This window comes from Lissotriton helveticus, chromosome 2_1 (genome assembly GCF_964261635.1).
Source record: "Lissotriton helveticus chromosome 2_1, aLisHel1.1, whole genome shotgun sequence".
Classification (NCBI taxonomy): Eukaryota; Metazoa; Chordata; class Amphibia; order Caudata; family Salamandridae; genus Lissotriton; species Lissotriton helveticus.
This window is the reverse complement of record NC_136059.1, coordinates 652,403,923-652,425,659: the sequence shown is the minus strand read 5'-3', so window position 1 is coordinate 652,425,659 and position 21,737 is coordinate 652,403,923.

Here is a 21,737-nt window from a genome sequence, read left to right as displayed (position 1 = left end):
TATTAACGTAGATTGTTGTAAGAGAGGAAAATATTTGTGTCTTGCTCATTTCCCAGTGGAGGCTACTGATCACAAGAGTATGTGAGTTTATCAGTGCTATAATAAAGGACTCCATCCATAAAACTCTTTTTACTGCCATGTGGGCAGTATAAGATATTCAGCCAAAGTGGTTTAGGTATCACTTTTGTGCTCTCCCCAGGGAGGCATTGATATGAGGAAGACTGAGGTTCTGTGATTCTCGAACCAGACTCCATTTTGTTTGAGTTGTTTGTGATGCCATTTTGAGTTGCCCTCACGTAGGCCGTGGAGGTAACCGAACGAACAAAGTTGCATGGGCTTCGTTGTTCATGTATGCATTAACTAGGCCTTTTCTGACTTGTGAGTGAACTGCAAAGACGCTGACCCCGTCACCTGAAACTGACCCTTTTGCGAGGCCAATTTCTCTACCTGATCATTGTCTGAGATTGCCAATCAATGTTCAGGAGATCGTTAACTTTAGTTTCCTTGCACATATCTTATCCTATTCAGCATCTGAACTGTTCCTTTTCTTACGACTTTTCATTACATGGGTAGTGCTTTCATTTATGGGTTTGTCCGGCTTGTGGAAATCGAATTTGGGACATTCCTAATAATTAACTTGTGTGTTGGTACGATGTAAATCGAGCTTTTTGGAATGTGATAATGTGTGGGAAAATGTATTTCATTTGTCAGTATTTGTCGCAGTGGGTGTGCATTTATAATGAGTAAAATGTGGATAAAAAGTGATGTCTTGCTCTACGAAAATTGAGCAGTCTCCTGAGTTGTACACCGTGTTGTATTGCTGGGATTACTGTTACTAGCTGCAGCTAATAAATGTGATCTCTGACGCCACTCAGAAGTATTCCGTGTCTCTGTATACCCAAGACAGGTGAATCCGAATACTTTGGGCGTGCCCCTGGCGCTGCTGGGTTCTAGAAAACCCGGTTCTTCAGTTGGCGCGCAACGTGGGGCGACTTCAGCGGTACCAGTCCAAACCCGAGGATCATGAGGAGCCACGTGAGGAAATTCTGGAGGAAGGCCGCCACTTCATCGACCCCTGTATGTCGACGTGGACCGAATGTTTTTGCTGCGAGGCTTCCCGCTTTCCGACGGCTACGAAAGACTGCTGCCCTGACTGTCGCCCTGTCTTGGACCCTCGATTGATGCTTTGTAGAGCGAGACGATAGACGGTCTTCTGGTGGCGTGACAGATGTTTTGGTTAAGTATAAGTGGGTCGCTCCCACGACTTTGTTTTGTTTCTTGGTTTTGATTCGGTTGTTGCAATAATCGAAGCCGAGGGGCTCGTATATTTACGAGTGTATCGATAGTTAATAACCCCTTGAAGTTTGAAGCTAGATTAGTGAGCTATAAGATGCCTGGTCTTAGCAAGATTAGGAAATGGTTTAGTTGTGGTTGCAACAGGGATTCCCGATTGGAGGATTCATGTCCGATACCTCCGGTTGGAACTCCGACTTATGAGCTCTATTCAAAACACAGACTGGGTCCTATCACTTATAACGAAGTATGGGTTCGCTATACAAAGAAAGATGGTGTTGTACGATGGCCCCAACATGGTAGTTTCGAATTAAATATTTTAGGTAATCAGGAAGTTGCGCTATTTAGAAAGAAAGCCCGGCCGGCAATGTTTGACTCTTTCCGCCTTTGACGTAAGGAAGCCAAACAGCGAGAAATTAAGCAAGCAAAGAGAGATAGGAAAGATAAGAATATGTCAGTACTACACACTGCTAGGCAGTTTAAGGAAGATGGAGAAGAGCGTGCGAGTGAAGTCTCAGATAGACAACGTTGCATGGCCATCGATAAATGTTATCCGGCCTTGCCGCCTTCTCCTCCAAAAGTGACTGAAGACCCATAAAAAGATCCTTTGATGTCTCATTTACTGAGATTGCCACTCCCTTATGTGCAAGGTGCTACTGCACCTCCATTACCCCCGGTTGTTGCACCCTTTGTTGTTCAGCCCCCTGCTGTTGTTCAGCCACCCGTTGCTTCACAGATGGTTCTCCCTCCTACGATGCAGCCCCCTCTAGGGCCCCCAGCTTTGTTATCAGCTTTGCCTCAAACTCCTTTGCCTTCCATTCCTGTATCTCCGACTCCTGCTACTTTTGTCCCTACACCTCTTTTGCCTCAAAATATTCATTCCCCAGTCTTTATGTCCACTTCTTCTCCTTCTGCTCGAAAACGAATGACTGAGACTGTTGCTAATCTTTTGTCTCCACTCTTTGGGTCACTGAATATGACCCCTGTTTTTGAACGAAAGCAGAGTGGTAGTCAGCGTCCTAGTCCCAAGGAGCAGACAGTGTTGGATCTATTGGCTCATAGATGGGTTTTAAATGCTTCTAGGTATGATTTGCAAGCGGTTATGGATGTTTTCTCTCAGTGGGATCCGCGAAGGCAAAGGTATGTTTTTGACGTAAAGTGTACTTTTCTACGTCATGAATGGGAAGAGAATGAGTTGGGTCCAATTCCGCAGGAAGTGCTTGATGTCCAGTCAGAGTTTGCTAAAGGGACGATAGTGGAGTCTGATGTTACAGACGCCGTAGAGACGATACTTGTTTTCAGGTCTAGGCTTCCGCCTCAGACATTGTACGAACCTGATTCCTCTGTTAGGAGGAAAGTGAAGCAGTATCCTATGACAGAGGTTCCCCCTGTATGGAGAGAGGAAGTTATTGCTAATGTTAATCAGGGTATACAGGCCGAACCAGCTCATTTTCAGCTAGTATGGGTACATGTTCCTTGGAAGAGAGCAGAGGTCTTGGCTCTTAAGCAGACCTTACCTGACCCCCGTAAAAATCCTGCTGATTATTACAAGGAGTTGTCTCAGACAGTTGATGCGTGTATTATGAATTTAACTGACATAGATATGCTGATGGGTAATGTAGTTCCTCAACCTTTGTGGGCGAAGATCCGTCATGAGGATCATGCGCCAGAGTTAGGAGATACGTGGGCTAATATTACTGCTGCAGATGGTCGGCAAGTAGGAGGTGCCAAACCTGAACCCTTAGTTGCAGAATTACCTGGTAGGATTATTAATTTAATGAAAACTATGATGCCTCCTTTACGAGTGAATTGGGATAAGTTAGCACCATGCAAACAAAAGAAAGACGAGAGTGTGTCTGATTTCCTTACTAGGTTTGAGGAGACGTTTATCGATCATAGTGGTCAGGACATGAGCACTGAAGGTGGTCAAAGGTTGTTCGTGGACAAATTTGTCTTTAATCTGCTTCCTGAACTTTCTAATAAGTTAAAGGACTCTGAGAGTTCATGGGCTGTTTCTTCGTCGGCCCAGATATTGGCTACTGCCCAATATTATGAAAATAGGGATAAAGATGAGAAGGATAAAGTAGAGAAGAAGACTAGAGACTTAAAGACGAACGTTCTTTTACAGCAAGCTTATCCGCCTAGTCCGAATCAGCCTCAGTTTCAGCAACCCCCACAGTTTCAGAGATTGTTACAGAAACCCGAGTTTTTCGCTCCCCGATTTTTGCCAGGACCTAATCAGTGTGCTTACTGCAGAGAAGAAGGTCATTTCAAGAATAGTTGTCCGATTTTGCTACAGCGTGCGAATGGTGTATCTGGTCAAAGAGGTCGTGGTGGTTTCCAACAAGCTCCTAGGGGTAGGGGACGTGGTGTGTTTCCCCAGAATGAGCGTTCCTTTCCCCCTCAGAATTCTACGAATTATTTTGACAGACAGAATGTTCCGACTGTTCAGTCTGCCCAGTACTACGCTGATGATTATTGTGTCGAGAGTGAGAGTGCTGGTTATAATGACAGTTAGGACAGCCATGGGCAAAGTAAGGGAGTAGTGTCAGTTCCAGTAGACCAGAGTGGACCTTATGTTGAAGTGATTACATCAGGTGTGGCAGAACCTTTTCTTTTGGATACTGGTGTGACAAAGTGTTCTATCACACACTCTAAACTTCCTGGCGCACCTTTGTCTGGCTTGACCAATGTTTCAGTAGGATTTTCTGGCGCCCCAGTTCGTAATCCGAATTCTAGTCCTTTGCCCCTTTCTATTGGTCCTTGTGAATTGGAAGCTCCCCTTATTCTAACGACTGGTTGTGGTGAGAATCTGTTGGGTTTGGACTTGCTGAAAAGATTGTAAGCGACATTACATTGTTCTCCTTCGGGAGTACATCTTACAGTGGGTAAGAAAGTGATTTCCCCGATGTATTTGTCTAAAGATTGCCTTCCACTGGAATTACGATCACTACCTGATACGCTTTGGGCTACAGGTCCCAATGATGTTGATCTTTTGCAGATTCCACCCTATGTTGTTACCCTTAAGTCAAGTGATAGGCTACCTCGTATTCCACAATATAAAATATCTAGTGATGGCGAGAGAGCTCTTTTGGCGATTATTTATGATTTGGTTGAGAAAGATGTAATTGAAGAAACAAGAGGTAATGTGTGTAACAGTCCTGTTCTGCCTGTCCTTAAGCGTACTGATGCTTCTCAGCCACCTGTGTATCAGTTTGTGATCGACCTTCGAGAGGTCAATAAAATTGTCGTGCCACAGTTTCCTGTTGTCCCGGACATCACTGCTTTATTGACTTTAATCCCTGCTTCAGCTGCTTGGTTTTCAGTTATCGACTTGAAGAACGCTTTCTTTAGTATTCCAATTGCTGAGGAAAGTAAAGATATTTTTGGCTTCTCTTTAGGAGGTTGAAGCTTCCGGTTTAAACGCGCACCTCAAGGTTATTGTGAAAGTCCCTCCATCTATAGTCAGGCGTTGAAAACTCAGCTTGATGATTTTGTATTGCCTTCTGGTGCTACTCTTATTCAGTATGTTGATGATCTGCTGGTTGCTGCTGATGACGAAGAGATTTGTAAAGAGGCTACTCTTTCTTTGTTACGACATTTGTCTGACCTTCATCATAAAGTGTCCCCTTCAAAGTTACAGTATTGCCGCCAAGAAGTAACCTACTTAGGTCATCTCTTGTCGAAGGAGGGAAGACGGTTGACTCCAGAACGAATTCAAGCGATTGCCCAAATGACTGTGCCATCCACACAGAGAGAAGTGCGCGCCTTTTTAGGTATTACCTCGTATTGTAGACAGTGGATCCCGAACTTTTCTCTATTAGCAAAACCTCTGTTGGCACTGACTCTTAAAGATACTCCGTATCCTCTCCCTTGGTCTGACGAATGTCAGAAAAGTTTTTCTGAATTACGTGATGCATTGTGCTCTGCTCCGGTGTTGGGTACCCCGGACTACAGTAAACCTTTTACACTGTATGTACACAAGAGAGAAGGTTGTGCATTGTCAGTGTTGACGCAACAATTTGGAGACAAGCAGCGTCCATGCGCGTATTTTTCAGCTACGTTAGATCTGGTAGCTAGGGCGTTGCCAAGTTGTCTGAGAGCTACAGCGGCAGCGGCTGTTTCTATCCGACAGTCTGCTGGTTTGGTATTGGATAATACGTTGATTGTGATGGTCCCACATGCAGTGGATACTTTATTGAATAGGACAAAGACACAGCACCTTACTAGTGCGCGTTTGTCAGGTTATGAGTTGGCACTTTTGGCTAGCCATGTACACATCAAAAGGTGCAATGTGTTGAATCCAGCTACGTTGTTGCCGATTTCTGTAGAGTCAGATGTTCAGGAACAACATGATTGTTTTCTTCGGACAGAGGAGGAAACAAAGGCTAGAGTTGATTTAAAAGATACTCCTCTTACGAATGCTGATGGTACCTTATGGGTAGATGGTTGGAGTTTTAAGCTTCCGAATGGAGAGTCGACTGCAGCATATGCTGTCACAACTTTACATACAGTTGTTGAAACAGCACGTATAGCACAGAATTCAGCGCAAGCAGCAGAGTTAATAGCATTGACTAGAGCGTGTGTGTTGTCAGAAGGAAAGCGAGTGAATGTTTATACTGATAGCCAGTATGCGTTTGGTGTTGCCCATAGTTTTGGCCGTTTGTGGAGAGAGAGAGAATTTCTTACTTCCCATGGTACGAAAATACAGCATGGGCAATTAGTGAATGAACTTCTTGAATCACTTACTTTGCCAAAACAGATTGCAATTGTGAAGTGTAGTGCGCATAAGAAGGTTGTGGATGATGTGGGCCGAGGAAATGCATTTGCAGATGAAGTTGCGAAAGAAACGGCAAAAGATATGATGAGTCGAATGTATGTTGTGGGCCCTGCTAACTGGGTTATGGCTGGTGGAATGTGTGAAGACACAATAGAAAGTGTGAAGTTGATTCAGGCTGAAGCTACGGAAAAAGAAGTGAGTGTGTGGAGAGAAACTACGGGTATGTTGGATTCGACAGGTTGTTGGGTTGAGTTGTCGGAGCACCAGCGATGGTTGTTGCCTGATGCGTATGTGCTCCCAGTGGTTACTATGGCTCATGGAATGGCTCATATTAGTTCGAAAGGAATATGTAAGTTGTTGGCTCCAGTATGGCAGAATGCTGGAATTCCTAAATGTGCTGAGAATGTGGTGAAGCATTGTATGATTTGTCTGATGTATAATCCTGGAAAGGGAACTCCAACTCCAGCTGGTCATTTTGCTCCTCCAACTTATCCGTTTGAAGTGATACAGCTAGATCACATTCACATGGAGAGATGCAATAACTTAAAGTATGTCCTTGTGGTTGTTTGTGCCTTTTCCAGATGGATAGAGGCCTACCCCCTAAAGGATAATACTGTCTTGTCTACAGCTAAGGTTTTGCTCAAAGAGTACTTCCCTAGGTATGGTTTGCCGAGAATGGTATGGAGTGACAATGGAAGTGAATTTGTGGGTCAGATCATGAAGAAAGTGTGTGCGGGTTTGGGTATTAATCAGAAATTCCATGCTGCGAATCACCCCCAGTCCGCTGGACTTGTCGAGTGCTATAATGGCACTCTGAAATTGAAGTTTGCTAAAATACAAGCGAGCTCTGGTCTTACATGGCCAGATGCCTTGCCATTGGCTCTTTTGTCAACAAGGACGACAGTACATTCTCGTGTGGGACTTAGCCCATATGAAATCGTTTTTGGTCGTCCGGCCAATGTTTGGGGTGTGCCAAGGCCTAAGAAATTATGGGACAGATGTATCAAGAATCCAATTTGCGAATCTGAAATAGCGATTTTTTGCGAATCGCTATTTCGGAATCGCAAAATGGGATGTATGAACAGTAATGCGAGAAATGAGCGATTCCATAAAATTCGCAGAATTTATTGCGAAAAATTTGCGATTTCTTAAATAGCGATTTTTGCAATTTAAGAAATCGCAAAAACGGGAAACATGCAATGCAGGAACAGACTGATGACATCACAACCAGGAAGTTCCAGTGATTGCTTGCACCTGCTACACTGAGCCACACCCAGTGGCAGTTGGAAGAGTGTGCTGAGGCTGAGCAGACCTGTTTGTTGAGCAATGGAGGCACAGAAGGCACAGGAGGAGTTGGCTGTGGAGAAGAGGAAAACAATGCAGAAGTTTTCAGAAAAGGAGCAAGAAGTGCTCATTGAAGAAATGGTGTGTAACCATGAGGACCTGTTTGGAACAAAAGCACTGAAAGTGCCTGACTCCAGGAAAAGGAAAATCTAGCTGGAGATTCAGGAAAAAGTTAACTCTGTTGGAGTCACCACTCCCTCCATAGATGAAATTAAAAAAAGGTGGTACAACATGAGACTCAGATTCAAGGAGAGACTTGCTGAGAGAATAAAAGAGACAAACAAAACAGGTGGTGGAACTTCTGCTGTGGACCCACCAACACCCCATGAAGAACTGATAGAATCCACCCTGTTACCTGAGAGTGTCAGTGGAGAGGCTACCATTGACAGCTCTGAGCCCACAGCAAGTACACAAGGTAAGAAGAATGCAAATTGCATCCATGTATGTGTGTAATGAATGTGTGTGTGTGCTGTGCAGAAACTCATAGTCAGATAAATAGTAATCCACTTACAATGTGAATCCTGATTTTTGCAATGCATTATGGGAGTTGTAGTCCTATTGAGATTGTGACACTCATCATCATAGTAACACATGTCATCTTATCAAGTAGTACTTTGGCATGCTGAAGCAGTGTAGTTCAAGTTGTAGTCTGCAATTAAATCATTTTATTGTAAAGAAACACAAATTCATATTTCACACTCTACATCCACAGAACAGACCAGAGAATCTGCGTCAGAAAATGTCCTCGAAAATTCTCCTCCTCATTTGACGTCTGAAAATGAGAATGAAGTCACTGATGCCCCTGTCCCCAATTTGAACATACACAGGAAGCGCAGGCGTGTTGCAACTCTAGAACCAATGGGAGTGGAAGAAAATTCTGAGGTTGAATCAGTCCCCCATGAAACAGTTACAGTGTCCTCTCAGGACTCACAACAGCAATCCCAAACTCCAAGGAGGGCACGCTCATTCCGTCTGGAGGCCTGTGTTAGCAACAGAGGAGAAAGTGAAGGAGGCACAGTGTTCGCAGGCCTTGAGCAGGACATGCTTCAGGTGCAGCTCCTGCAACACAAGGCACTGCGATCAATCAATAGGGAGCTTCTCAAATAAAAAAAAAATCAGGAAGGCATGGCTGCTTCAATCGACAAACTCTGCCTGACTCTGCTCAAAACAGAAAAAGCACGTAACAGGGCTGCAAAGGCTGCGCAAGACAGAATGCATACATACACCAAGGCCATCAACAGGCTTTGTGCAGTCACAATTAATTTTACAAGACGCAGCATCAACATGCAGAGAGAATTAAGTGACTGTACACGGGAAATGGCAAAGAGTATGGACAAAATGACATTTGTTTTGGAAAGCATGCAAACCACCAACTCAGGTGCAAGCGCGCTCCTATGCACTGGAGAAAGTGAGGACAACTCCAGTAGGAGTAGTAGTAACACTACACCAACTAACATAGTGGTCCAACGCAGAAGTGGAAGGCGTTCCACTACCGGACATGAGCCAGAGCCCATGCCTGCACATGAGCAACATGCTTCCAGCCGCCAGCGGAAAAAATTACTATGAATAATGACCCATGCAGCAGAAATTTATTGAGGAAATTTTTTTTCCTTTCTTTACCAAGTATGGATATTTCTTTTACCAAAATTTAAAAAAAATGGTTCAAACAGTATGCCTGTTGTGAATTAAAAGAACACTTGCAAACTTGATTTTGAGTTTAGTTTATTCTTACCTAAAAGTAATTTTGTGTTATCTCTGTCCTTCTCTGACGGCCAGCCATGGCTCCTACTCCTGCCACTGCCATTCTTGGTGGAGGGTTTTCATCATCATCAGATGAGTCAGAGTCACTCACTTCAATTTCTGTGCCTTTGCGAATTGCCATGTTGTGCAGCATTGCACATGCTGTCACAACTTTGCAACATGTCTCTGGTTTGTATTGCAAGGCACCGCCACTTTTGTGTATGCATCTGAAACGGCTTTTCAAAATTCCAAAAGTACGTTCAATTACCCCACGTGTGGACCGGTGTGCCCTGTTGTACTGTCTTTCACTTGCATTTGCAGGATTCAAATATGGTGTAAGTATGAAATCATGCACTGCGTAGGCACTATCACCTGCAAGTAAGAGAGAATGATGTAACTGTATATTCAGTTTATTTTTGATGGATGGATAGATGGATGTCTTGTATGTGTGATACTCACCTAGCAGGTAGCCATCTCCAAACTGACCAGCACTAAGACGTCTATGAATTGCGCTATGTCTGAAGATTTAAGAGTCATGTGTACTCCCTGGAAACTTGGCTACAATGTCATTGATAATGTTTTTGGCATTGCATATGATCTGGATATTCAGCGAGTGGTAGCTTTTTCTATTACGGAATACATATTCAATGGCTGCTGGTGGAGTGATGGCAATATGGGTTCCATCAATGCATCCAATCACATGTGGAAATCTTGCAATTTGAGAGAAATCCAACTTTGTTTCATGTATGGCTTGTTGTGTATTGGAGAAATATATATGATGTTGTATTCTCCTTAGCATTGCGTCCAGGAACACATGAAAGAAACGTGATAGGGCACTCTGTGACACTCCACCTACCTCTGCTATTACATTTTGAAAAGAGTCAGAAGCCAAAAGGTGCAGTGAGCACAGTACCTGAACATGTGTTGTTATTGATTGTGTTCTGGCAGTTGGATGTTGCAAAAAAGGTTCCAATTCATTTATCAGGTCAAGAATGGTCTGAGGATGTAGCCTGTATTTTTCATAGATCTCCTCCTGAGTTTGCTGAAAAAAGCGTAATGCGTATTCTGAAGATTCTCTCCTGTCTTTGTCTTCTCTGGGCAAGAGCTTGAATGCGCAGCCTCCTGGCAATCAGGTATAGTCCCGCCATATTGAAAAGTAAGAGAATGCATTCTGGGAGCCTTTTTATATATTTTTTAATTTTACCACCTGCTTCTACTTAGTGTTAATTGCGAATTCTTAAAATGCGATTTTTGAAAATTCGCTATTTGCGATATTTTCTTACATACTGATGCGATTTCTAATTTTGAAAATTGTTAATTGCGATTTTCGCTATTTTAAGAACATGCAATTTTAGAATTCGCTATTTATTCTGCAAATAAATACTTCTCGCACATTAAGAATTCGCAAAAATGCGAATTCTTATTATGCGATGCGATTTCTTTGATACATGCCAAAAGCACTTGTGCATGTCGCAAACGCTGCAAAATTGCGATTCGCAGCATTTGCGACATGCAAAACACTTGATACATCTGCCCCACTGTGATATTGAATACCCTATGTTGGTGGATTACTTACATGACTTGACTACTAAATTACGTGTTCTCCACCAACAGGTCTATGACAGTTTGCCGAAAGCGACTGCGGATCCAGGCCACACGATTCAACCTGGTGATTATGTTCTCACCAAAAACTTCCAGCGAACTAAGAACTTGGAGCCAATGTGGACTGGACCGCGTTTAGTCTTGCTGTCAACTCGGACTGCAGTTAGAGTAGCTGGTAAAAAGAATTGGGTACATGGTACCCATTGTAAAAAGGTTCTGTTGCCCTTACCGTATGACAAGTGGGTGAGGGATGGTATAGCTGATTCTGAATGTGAGAAAATTCCTAGATTTGTAGCTTTTAGTGATGCACATTTGGTATGGACTCAGTCAGAACGTGCAGACGATGAAATTCTGCAAGCCGCTGTTCCGCCGCATCTAAGACTTGATACAACGAATCCGGAAACACTTTTTCAAGAGCAAACTGTGCCTGGCAAAGAGCGTTACAACCTAAGACCGAGAAAGGACAAATAAATGGACAAATACAATTTGAATTTTTGTCGTGAGTTACACCTTTTTCAGACAAGAGACTATTTTTCTTTTTCTTTTTCGAGTCACCATCCAGACTCCGCTGCAGGGTCGCGGTACAGTCTTAAGGGGTGAGCCGCGAATTGACGAAAGGTCTGTGGTTCTTGGTCGTTAGTACGATCTTGACGCACACTTAAGTGAAGAAGTTAATAGCCGTGAGCAGCACGTTAGAGGATGGAGTCTTTTGAATCTGATAAGGGAGTTAAGAGAACTGATTCTAAAATGAAAATGTGTACATTGGTCCGTAGCAAATGTTTTTTGATATTGTGTTTTTTAATGATTTTGAATATTATATAAGCTTGTGTGGGTTGGATTGTCTATATTACACAAAAGATGCTTGCATCTACGCCCCAACCTACTCTTTCTTTTTCTACTGTTTCTCCGCATGAATTTCACACGTTGCCTGAACATGAGCAGACACGAAGATCAGAATTTGTTAACAATTCATTTATACAAATGTTGTATCAGCATCAGCCAGTAGTAAATACCACGAATTGCTGGGTATGTGGTCTTATGCCGCATACGACAGATAAGGGAATGCCATATTTGGTTTTGCCTTTTTCGCCTAATGGGTCAGTGTGGGCACTCCAAGCAATGTTTATTTATGCGAATGAAGCATCTCCTGTACGTTCCGTCAAAGATAATGCGAGTAATAATGCCTTGATACAGGGAATAGTAGATATGATCAGAGATACGAGCATATATTGGTTGGAACAAGACTGGATGTAGCATTAGCCTGACAGAGAAGGAGAGACGAAAAAGGTCTCCCCCTATTTGGATTGTACCCCACCGAGGTCATTTTTGTCTGCAAGGTAATGGTCAGAATCCGAGAGCTCAGCTTGGTAAGAGTGTGTGTGTTCACACCTATATCTATACATCCCAGAAATCTCCACCGTTCGTGCCAGCCAAAGGCACGTATTTTGTTTGTCACGACAGAGCATATACCTGGTTGCCTCCTGATTTCTCAGGTACATGTTATGTGGCATTTTTGCTTCCCCCTACATACACTGCTGCTTTCAATTACCATAAGACAAGATATGGTAGAGGTGTTATCGATGCGGAAGATATTGTCGCACAAGAAGCTGGAGACTTCTTTAAGGGTTTTGTGCCCTTTTGGGGTCCTATGGCTAATAGTAGGAGTATTTGTCAGCTTACGAGAGTGGTTGAGGCCACTATAAATGAAACTGCTGGTGCCCTTAGCAACAGTACAGCTGAGCTTCAAGCGGATCGTCTTATGACGTTACAAAACCGTATAGTTTTAGATATTATACTTGCAGATAGAGGTGGGGTATGTAAATTGATCGGGTCTAGTTGCTGCGTTTTCATACCAGATAATGCCCCGACAGTGTACCAAGCCATCTTGAAGTTACATAAGTCCGCTGAGTCTATATATGTAGACGAAGGGAACTGGTCATTGATAGGATGGTTTTGGGGATTGTTGTCCAGATGGGGATGGAAGATTCTGATGCTTCTTGGTATGGCTTTAGCTATCCTTTTCTTGTGTTGTCTGTGCATCCAGTGTGGTCCCGCCATTTGTAGTCTTAGTACTACGATGTGTGTGAGAAGACCTGTCCCGAGAGAAGCGAAGGATAATAAGATGATGCTACAGCAACAGTTTGATGACCTGATGAGAATAGACATAGACCTGGATTCAGATTGACATGAGTTTAGGTTATTGCCTACGTAATGGCAAAAGGAGGGTCTGAGGTTCTGTGATTCTCGAACCAGACTCCATTTTGTTTGAGTTGTTCGTGACGCCATTTTGTGTTGCCCTCACGTAGGCCGTGAAGGTAACCGGACGAACAAAGTTGCATTCGCTTCGTTGTTCATGTATGCATTAACTAGGCCTTTTCTGATTTGTGAGTGAACTGCAAAGACACTGACCCCGTCACCTGAAACTGACCCTTTTGCGAGGCCAATTTCTCTAGCTGATCGTTGTCTGAGATTTCCAATCAATGTTCAGGAGATCGTTAACTTTAGTTTCCTTGCACATATCTTATCCTATTCAGCATCTGAACTGTTCCTTTTCTTACAACTTTTCATTACATGGGTAGTGCTTTCAATTATGGGTTTGTCTGGCTTGTGGAAATCGAATTTGGGACATTCCTAATAATTAACTTGTGGGTTGGTACGATGTAAATCGAGCTTTTTAGAATGTGATAATGTGTGGGAAAATGTATTTCATTTGTCGCAGTGGGTGTGCATTTTAATGAGTAAAATGTGGATAAAAAGTGATGTCTTGCTCTACGAAAATTGAGCAGTCTCCTGAGTTGTACACCGTGTTGTATTGCTGGGATTACTGTTACTAGCTGCAGCTAATAAATTTGATCTCTGACGCCACTCAGAAGTATTCAGTGTCTCTGTATCCCAAGACAGGTGAATCCGAAGACTTTGGGCGTGCCCCTGGTGCCGCTGGGTTCTAGAAAACCCGGTTCTTCAAGATCTTATTCAATTAACCAGTCTGCAGTAAATAGACTGCTTGATAAGTCAAAGGTAACCCATTCACAGGTTTTTTCAGCAATATCAAGCTGGAGCATATTGTATACTAGTGGTAAGAAAATGGTATGCAGGATAAACAGAACTAGGTTTTGGTGAATTGACCAGTGTCAACCTCATGGTCGGAGATGAAATCAAAAATGGAAGTTACAATAGAGACTGCGTACCTAGCGTACAGGCAGGCCACTTTGATGTGATATGTATGAGGAAAGTCACTGCTCTGAGAACGAGAGATTCTTCAGAGATTTCTTGATATTTTATAGTGCTTAGAATGTCTAGTTCACAAATTGTGGCAATAGGATGTGTGGTTGAATGTGCTTTTGCAGAGTATTTGAGTGTGTTTGATGAGTTAAAGATAATGTGCATAGAGGAATGCTACTTAGCATTGGGGCTGGTGTGCATGTCGGGCTCTTCAGAAGTGTGTGTGCTGAGTGAAGTGTAAAGGGGGATTAAGGGGAGCAGTACCAGGGACAAGAGCGCCTGTCGGGGCAGATGCAAAGTGTGCTTTGCAGACCATTTGTATCATGTCAAGACAGGTGATCCAGCTACACCGGTCAGTCGTAACTGGCTGTGATGAAGTAGGAGGTGAATAATACCAACTCTCATGTACTTCATGACTATTGGTGGTTCAGTGCTTCTGTGTAGTGTAGGCTTTGTGCTGGTCTTTTGATGTTGGCTGGATTGAAGCAGGCGCTGGTTGGAAGATGAAGGCTTCTACAAGGGAGGTTTGGTGCTTACCTGCAATGCTACTGGTTTGGCTCCTGACAGTAATTTTTGTCTGTGTCAGCGTATAAGTAATTTTGTTCCAGTTGTAGTTTAGAGTACATTGATCGTTGCTGGCATAATGCTGTAGGGGTGGACATGGATGGTGATAATGAGGCTTTAATGAGGAGATGGAAGAGTGAAGAAGGATGAGGTAATGATGTTGTAGTAAAGATGGCAGATCAATGTTAAACCCTTTGCCTTGGCCATAAGGGTATAAAATAATGTGGTGATATTAACATTGATATTTGAGGACTGAATCCTATCCGTCTAATTTAAATAGAGATTAACGTTTAGCTTTCCTTTTTGGTTATGTTAACCTGAGATAGCATGTTTGTTGTGATCCTTGAAACTAAGTTTATGTGTATCAGCCAAGGAGGCAGAGGAGGACAAAGGGCCAGGGCTGCGTATTATGCACATGAAGCATTTTCATTGTTTGCCCCTGGCTCACCTTTTAAATGGTGCGCTCGGCACAAAAAATGAAAATGCGCTGCATTATGGTGAATTCCCTGCCTCAGGGCAGCACATTCTTGTAAAAAAATGGAGCAGCTGCTTTGAAGGGGGATTAGAGACCAGTCACTCACTGCACCCACCTGCAATCGGATGTCTGGGAGGTCCATGGGAATCCTTTTCACCCTTCTAGAGGGTTGCCATGAGGAGGGCGCACTGACAGTGCGCCATCTTTTAGGTGGTGCACTGTCAGTGTGCCTCCTGGCGGCTTCTTTGCCTCTGCGCCCACGTATTTAATATGACACAGGTGAAGCGGGAAGGGATTTCCTCATTTGCATGGGGCCAGGGCCCCATGCAAAGGAAGGAACACCCTCTGAAGATAGTGCCGGCATTTTATGTGCGCCGGCGCTATCGGTATTACAGAAGGGATACCCACAAGTGTCTGCGGCCCCTTCTGTAATATCAAACTGCCCCGGTGGCACACAAAGTGAGTGCAAACATCCGTTGCACCCCCAAAGCATTGGTATAATACGGCTCCAGATGTACAAAGCACTTTTTCAGTCGCAAATGGCCCACTTTGCGAATCGGGCCTTTTGAGACAGAAAATATGCTTTTTCAAATTTACAAACACTAAACTGTGATTCTAAGTGAATTGGAGTTGGCTTTGCGACTACAAACCAAATTGCTATTTCAGGGCATCCCTTCCAAAGAGGGAATCGGAATGGTATGTATTTATGTTTTGTGACCGAAATGTCGTTGCAAAATATTCATACTTTACACCATCTCAAAGTTGGTGATAACCATTCTTAAATGTGAAGGAGTTCCCTTGGAATGCCTTCTCCTTAGAGAATTTAAAAAAAAAAAATTAAGAGAATGCAGTGGTCCCATGAACCACTGCCTATGCTTAAAAAAGAAAAAAGAAAAGTTCAATTTTCTTTTAAATGCATCCCGTTTTCCTTCAAGGAAAACGAGTTCCTTATAAGAAAAAATCTGCTTTATTTGAAAGCAATCACAGACATGGTGGTCTATCTCATTAATATTCATGAGGTAGATTTATTTGTGAGCTACTAAATAATGGTAATTAGGAAATAAGGGTCAGATATAACTTTAGTACATTAGTAATAGCGATTACCAAATAGCAATTCACCAAAAATCGATATTTGGTAATTGCTATTACTAATGTAAGTACTCTGGCCCTAAATCACATGTCAGTGCATAATAACCGTGCTACATTAGCATGGATGTGGCAACATTTTTAGGTGTAAGTGCACGCTTAGGTGTGAAATCTTATTTATATCTTACTTAGATGCAAAATCAGCCATCATGCTACACAAACAGAGGTTTGGAGTCATTTTAGACACAAAAATATATTTTGGAGAAAAAATCATATTGTGTTCAGAGCAGTACACGGCTTGGGTCCAATGTCCATGCAGGAGAAATTTACCTGGTATACTCCTGGGAGAATTCTCCGTTCTTCTAGCGCAAATTTGGCAACCACCACTAGATTCAAGAAGACTAGGACGGGTGGTAGAGCATTCAGTGTTGCAGCCTCACGTCTCTGGAATGATCTTCCCCTGAACATCGGACAAATTAAATCTCTGCTCCCGTTTAGAAAAAGCTTAAAGACTTGGCTCTTCCCTAGGGATGAGTAACACGAGCTCCCTTATACTGGCGAATAGGTTATCTTCTCTGCTCAGTGATAACTTGGTAAGTCGCAGGTCCAGGATACCTGTAGGGTGACAGTTTTTGTGCTATATAAGTTCAAGTTACATTACATCACATTAAAAAATCCTCCTTGGTGCAAAATCAAACTTAGTGTGAAAAGGTTTGTAGGAGCGAAAAATAGAAATCACCTTTAGATACAAAATTACTTTTAGACTGAAAACCACATTTAGGTACGAATTCCTCCGGAAGTAACAGCAGGAGGAGTGTGAAAAATGGTTTAGGGGTACAAATACCATTCTGGAGTAAAACAAATTGATTTTTAATACAATAGTTTGGTGCAAGATTGCTGTTGGTGAACCATTAACAAGAGTGTGGAGGGTAGAAATACTTTAAGGGCAAAAATATGTCCATTTTAAAGCATGGACATTTCCCTTCACCGTTAAAGCACTGCAATGAGGAGATACTTTTTAGGTACATGAACTAATACATCAAATAGTCAAAAGCTAGCTGTGAAACAGAAGTACTTCCCCAGTATCATCAACTATTAGAATTAAGGGCCTGATTACGATAGCAGTGAATCCGCCACCAGTAAACTGCCGGTGGCGGATTCACCGCCAACTTGCGGCCATTCTCCGCCTGCCAAATTAAGATGGTGGACGGTTTGCTGGCAGACAGGAAGACCGTCCGTCACTGAAACATTTTTTGTGTGCAAGGCACACCTCGTTAACACTGCCTGTGAAAACTGATCAAATCGCAACACTTTCATGCGCTCTCTTCTCAGTTTATACCAGAACAATTTAATAGATAGTTCGGGCCCATTTCACAAAATATTTTTCAGTTGTAATTGTAGTGTACACCCTCACGATGTTGAACTTGAGGTTAGACTTTCCAGATCTTGAAAATGCCACTTCCAACAGCAGAAATCCCACCAGTGTTATATGCAATAATAAATGTAGCCTTAGTGGGGGTAACGTGGATGTTTCAAAGAAGGGGAGGTGACCATTGGAAATGTGTTGAATATTCATAAAGGCACGCATTTGTGGAAATTCACAAACATTTTCAGTTGTTGACAACTTTTTAGTGTTAAATAATGCCAGAATCAGGTTGGAAATTGGATGTGAAACAGCAGCACTTTTGTGGATTGTTCGCACTGCATACAACACTCCGGAGTAATTTGCCAAAGAGTATTTAAGGGAAATCGTTGACTTGAATAGATATTTTGGTACACTGATTAGGTATTTTGCAAATCTATAAATATGTATAAATCTGCACAAATGAAAATATTTGCATATTCCTAGAGAATCCTTATGAAATAGCCACTTTATGATGAATATAAGTGTGGGAAATGCTTAGTAAGATATTTGTAAGCCCCCAGGTCGTGTGGCTCTGCTGGAAGAAAGATGAGCTTCATTGCAATGCATTTTTTCTTGCTACTACCTCTAATCTCATGGAAGAAACTTTGTGAATTTGCTCCGGCCACTACTGATCTTTGTTATAGGCTCGGTTCAGATTTCTAACTAATAAGGGTCATTTTACTAACATTTTGCGCTGGGTTTGCATCATAAATGTGACGCAAACCAGCACATAAGGTTTTTTTAATCATTTATTTTCCAGTGAAAACCTGTTTTACACTGGAAATTGACTACAAATCATGCAAAGTAGTGCAAAGTGCTTCTTTTCCTTATTTAGCATCAAGTGGGCGTTACATGGGCATTCCCATGCAATCACTCACCCTTTTTGATGCAAAACCCTATCTACTAAACATGTTAGACAGGTTTTGAGTAAAAAAATAACGGCTTTTGAAACCAGGCTTTAAAAGGAGAAATGTTTTTTTTTCTCCTTTCTTTTTTGACGTTGCATGTGTGCTGCACTGTACAACACTAATACAAAGTAGGAAATGTTTTAGAAGTTGTCTATGCATAGTAGTTTTCACTGGAAGGGAAACCTTCCAGTACAAAACCTGTGCTAGACTCTCGCACACATCCATGCACTGCGGCACAAAGTTGTGTGCAAGCCAAAATTCTGCGCTGGCGCTAGTGAAAGGGAAGGAGAGTGTTATATCTCTGTAGATATGGCACTCTCCTGATCCCTCCCTGTCAATCAACACAGCTCAGCATTTTTGCCTGCTGTGCTGCGTTGGGAGACAATTTAGTAAATCTACCCCATACTGTTGAATTCAAAAGCACTTTTTTACCCTATGACATTTCCATTGCATTGTAGGTGGCAAACCTATTCTACTGTTGCCCACTGATTCAGGAATTGTTAAATCAGGCGTACGCGACAGTGAGTTTAAAATACTTGAATGAAGAGGGGACTGTTCAAGTTTTCTTAATTTATACATGAACTGAGCCAACTAGAAACATTCCAAACTCATGCCTCTCAAAGTTCGTAAAATTAAAAAGGCATGCACATTTTTAGAAGGATGTTAAGGATAGATCAACACAGAATTATTCAAAATACATAGCTTCTAAGATTGAATTTACCACATGTACATCGCTATGTTACAGAACACAAGCAAAACCAATAGGTCTGGCCTTGACAAGTTAGTATGTTGTTAAATTTATATTTTTATTGCAAACATATGCCACAAAAATACAAATCTTAAAAGAGAAAGAAAGCATGGTGCCACCTAAATGTAGACGAGCAAGGTTTGCAATGAAATGTTAAAAAATAACCAATGCCCTACAACAGTTTGAGCAGAAAAGGTATATAAACGCTTTTTAGTTTAAAATTCACTTCGCAGGAGGAATATGATTTCTATCAGAGCAAAGAAATGGTACTTCTGCTTTGAACCACACCGATATAAATTTAAACATAAGGACAAATAAAAAAAAATCAGAAGGGTAAAGAATAGGAAAAATCATATGCAACGTATAGTACTGGACTGCTAGCACTGGTGTGCATTTCTTTTTGGCAGATGTGCAAAGGTTATAAGCAAAAATGTTCTCATTCAGATTGGAAGAGAACCAGTGGCAGGCGTGGGCTGACCCATTACCCCATGCTGTATTCTATACTTGACAGAAGAAACTTATGAATTACCGGCCAATGGATAAAGAGGGTTTAATCAAAGTCCCTCTATAGACGTATATATGTAAGCATTGTTTGTGTTTTTTTTTATTTACCTGATTCTAGAGAAATTGCTAAAGATGACTCAAGTCCAAACCTAGTAAACGGTCTGTCCTTTTAAGGTTCTTCCCTGCTTTAGAAAGACTGCTTAGTGTTTACGTGTATTTTGCCGTTAAATCATGACGACGTTCATAAATTCAGACTGCTGTCATAAAAAAAAAAAATTAAACCGATACGAGGTAACAATGACGGGAACCTGGCCTCGATCGGTTTCTAGGTGGCAGTAAACAATGTACAAGTGCGGCCTGTAACATTCTGTTTAACCTTTGCCTGTTCTCAGTTTGCTTGGAATTTTATATTTATCAGGGGTGTAGTTATCGTACGTAGCAGGAATATTCATGACGCCTTTGAAATACCAAACGATTTTAGAACTAACATATTCTGTCGCACAAATCTACATTCTGAACATAGGCAAATTAGCTACATGAAAGCATACACTTTACAAAACACCAACGATTTGAAATTATTAGGCAGTACTGCAAAAAATGCAAAGCGTTAAAGGAAACATTTTAGCTGTGGTATTGCCATGTTTGGAACATTACTCCCGCCGCAGATTAGACGGTTTCAGCCCCTCACGCCACAAACTCTGAAATTACTGTGTCAGGGCTGCAGCACCATATTTTTATCTCCTGGGTATTTATCGACCAATCTATGGTTAATATGTCATGCTTGTGCCACAAAAATTAATTCCGGGACTTTGTATTTCAAAAGGGTGGTTGGGAGCCCTCGTTTCCATATGAATGCGCCTCACACTGGCTGAGCGGCGCTCTGCATAAATGTTTGCGCCCTCCCAGTCCCCGCTCAGCCTTCGGAATGCGGCCAGTGCGTTAGGAGGGGAAGTGTTCACACAGTGGGCGCTCTCTTTGTGCTGGCTCAAGGCGATGCTCCCGGAATTGACATTACACAATCAGTCGAATATCCAGCAGTGACGGAAGCCTGCTCGGATAATATCTAGGCTATGTGTATTTTCCAAATGCAAAGGGGCAAAGCGCGCCATTGACTGTCTGAGGAGGAAGAGAACTTTAGCAGTCATCTATCTTCTAGGGCAGTGGAGATGTTTTGCTTTCCCAGAAGTCCCAGACTGTTTTACAGAAACTTGACAAGGGGCCTCCGAGGTTTGCTCCTGCTACCTTTCAATATTAGGCTCCACCTCTGTTCCGGGTCCCTCCGGGAGCTGAATCTTCAATTGGACCTTGATTAAGATAGCACAATGAGGCACAGAGAAACACATTGGACAAGCAGACAGAGTCACTTCGAATAAAGTCAAAAGGTAAATCCAAGTTTCAGTTCCAGGCTTTGCTATAAATGGGCCGGTACTTATTGCTACTGAGTACCGGCACTTTTCAGTGTTCTTCTCTTGAATACTGGAGCCTCTCCCCAGACAAGGCGAGTACCGGTACTCACAGGGGCCCAGCAGTACAGTTATTAGCTCCTCCCAGGCGCTAAATACATCATAGGTCACCTGATTGGGAGGGAAGGGGGCACGCCAACACAGACACCCATTTTTGTGTGTGAAAAAGGCCGCTTTATTGAAAACAGGTGCATATCACAATGTCCAACCCATGCTATTGCATTACAGACTAAAATCCACTATACATAAATTACCTGAACTCCATTTCCCCCCCACCCCTACGATCCCCATATAAATCCCCCACCCTGCCGATAACATAACATTACATAACATTCCATAACCATCCCAATACACAGTATTGTAGTTCCCAACTCCAGCCTTCTACTACAAGCCTAAACCCCTACCCACCTTTCTGCAACTGTAACTAGCTAACCTCTAATCTCAACTTACCTACCTGCCTAAACTTCCCTTAGCCCTGCCCACAAATTTCCAACATTTAAATAAAACTTCTGCCAATGTAGCCAACTTCTTAGCAACCCTGCAGCACCTGTTTCCAGCGACAACATATACAATATATTTTCCATCCCTATGCACCTGTCCTCA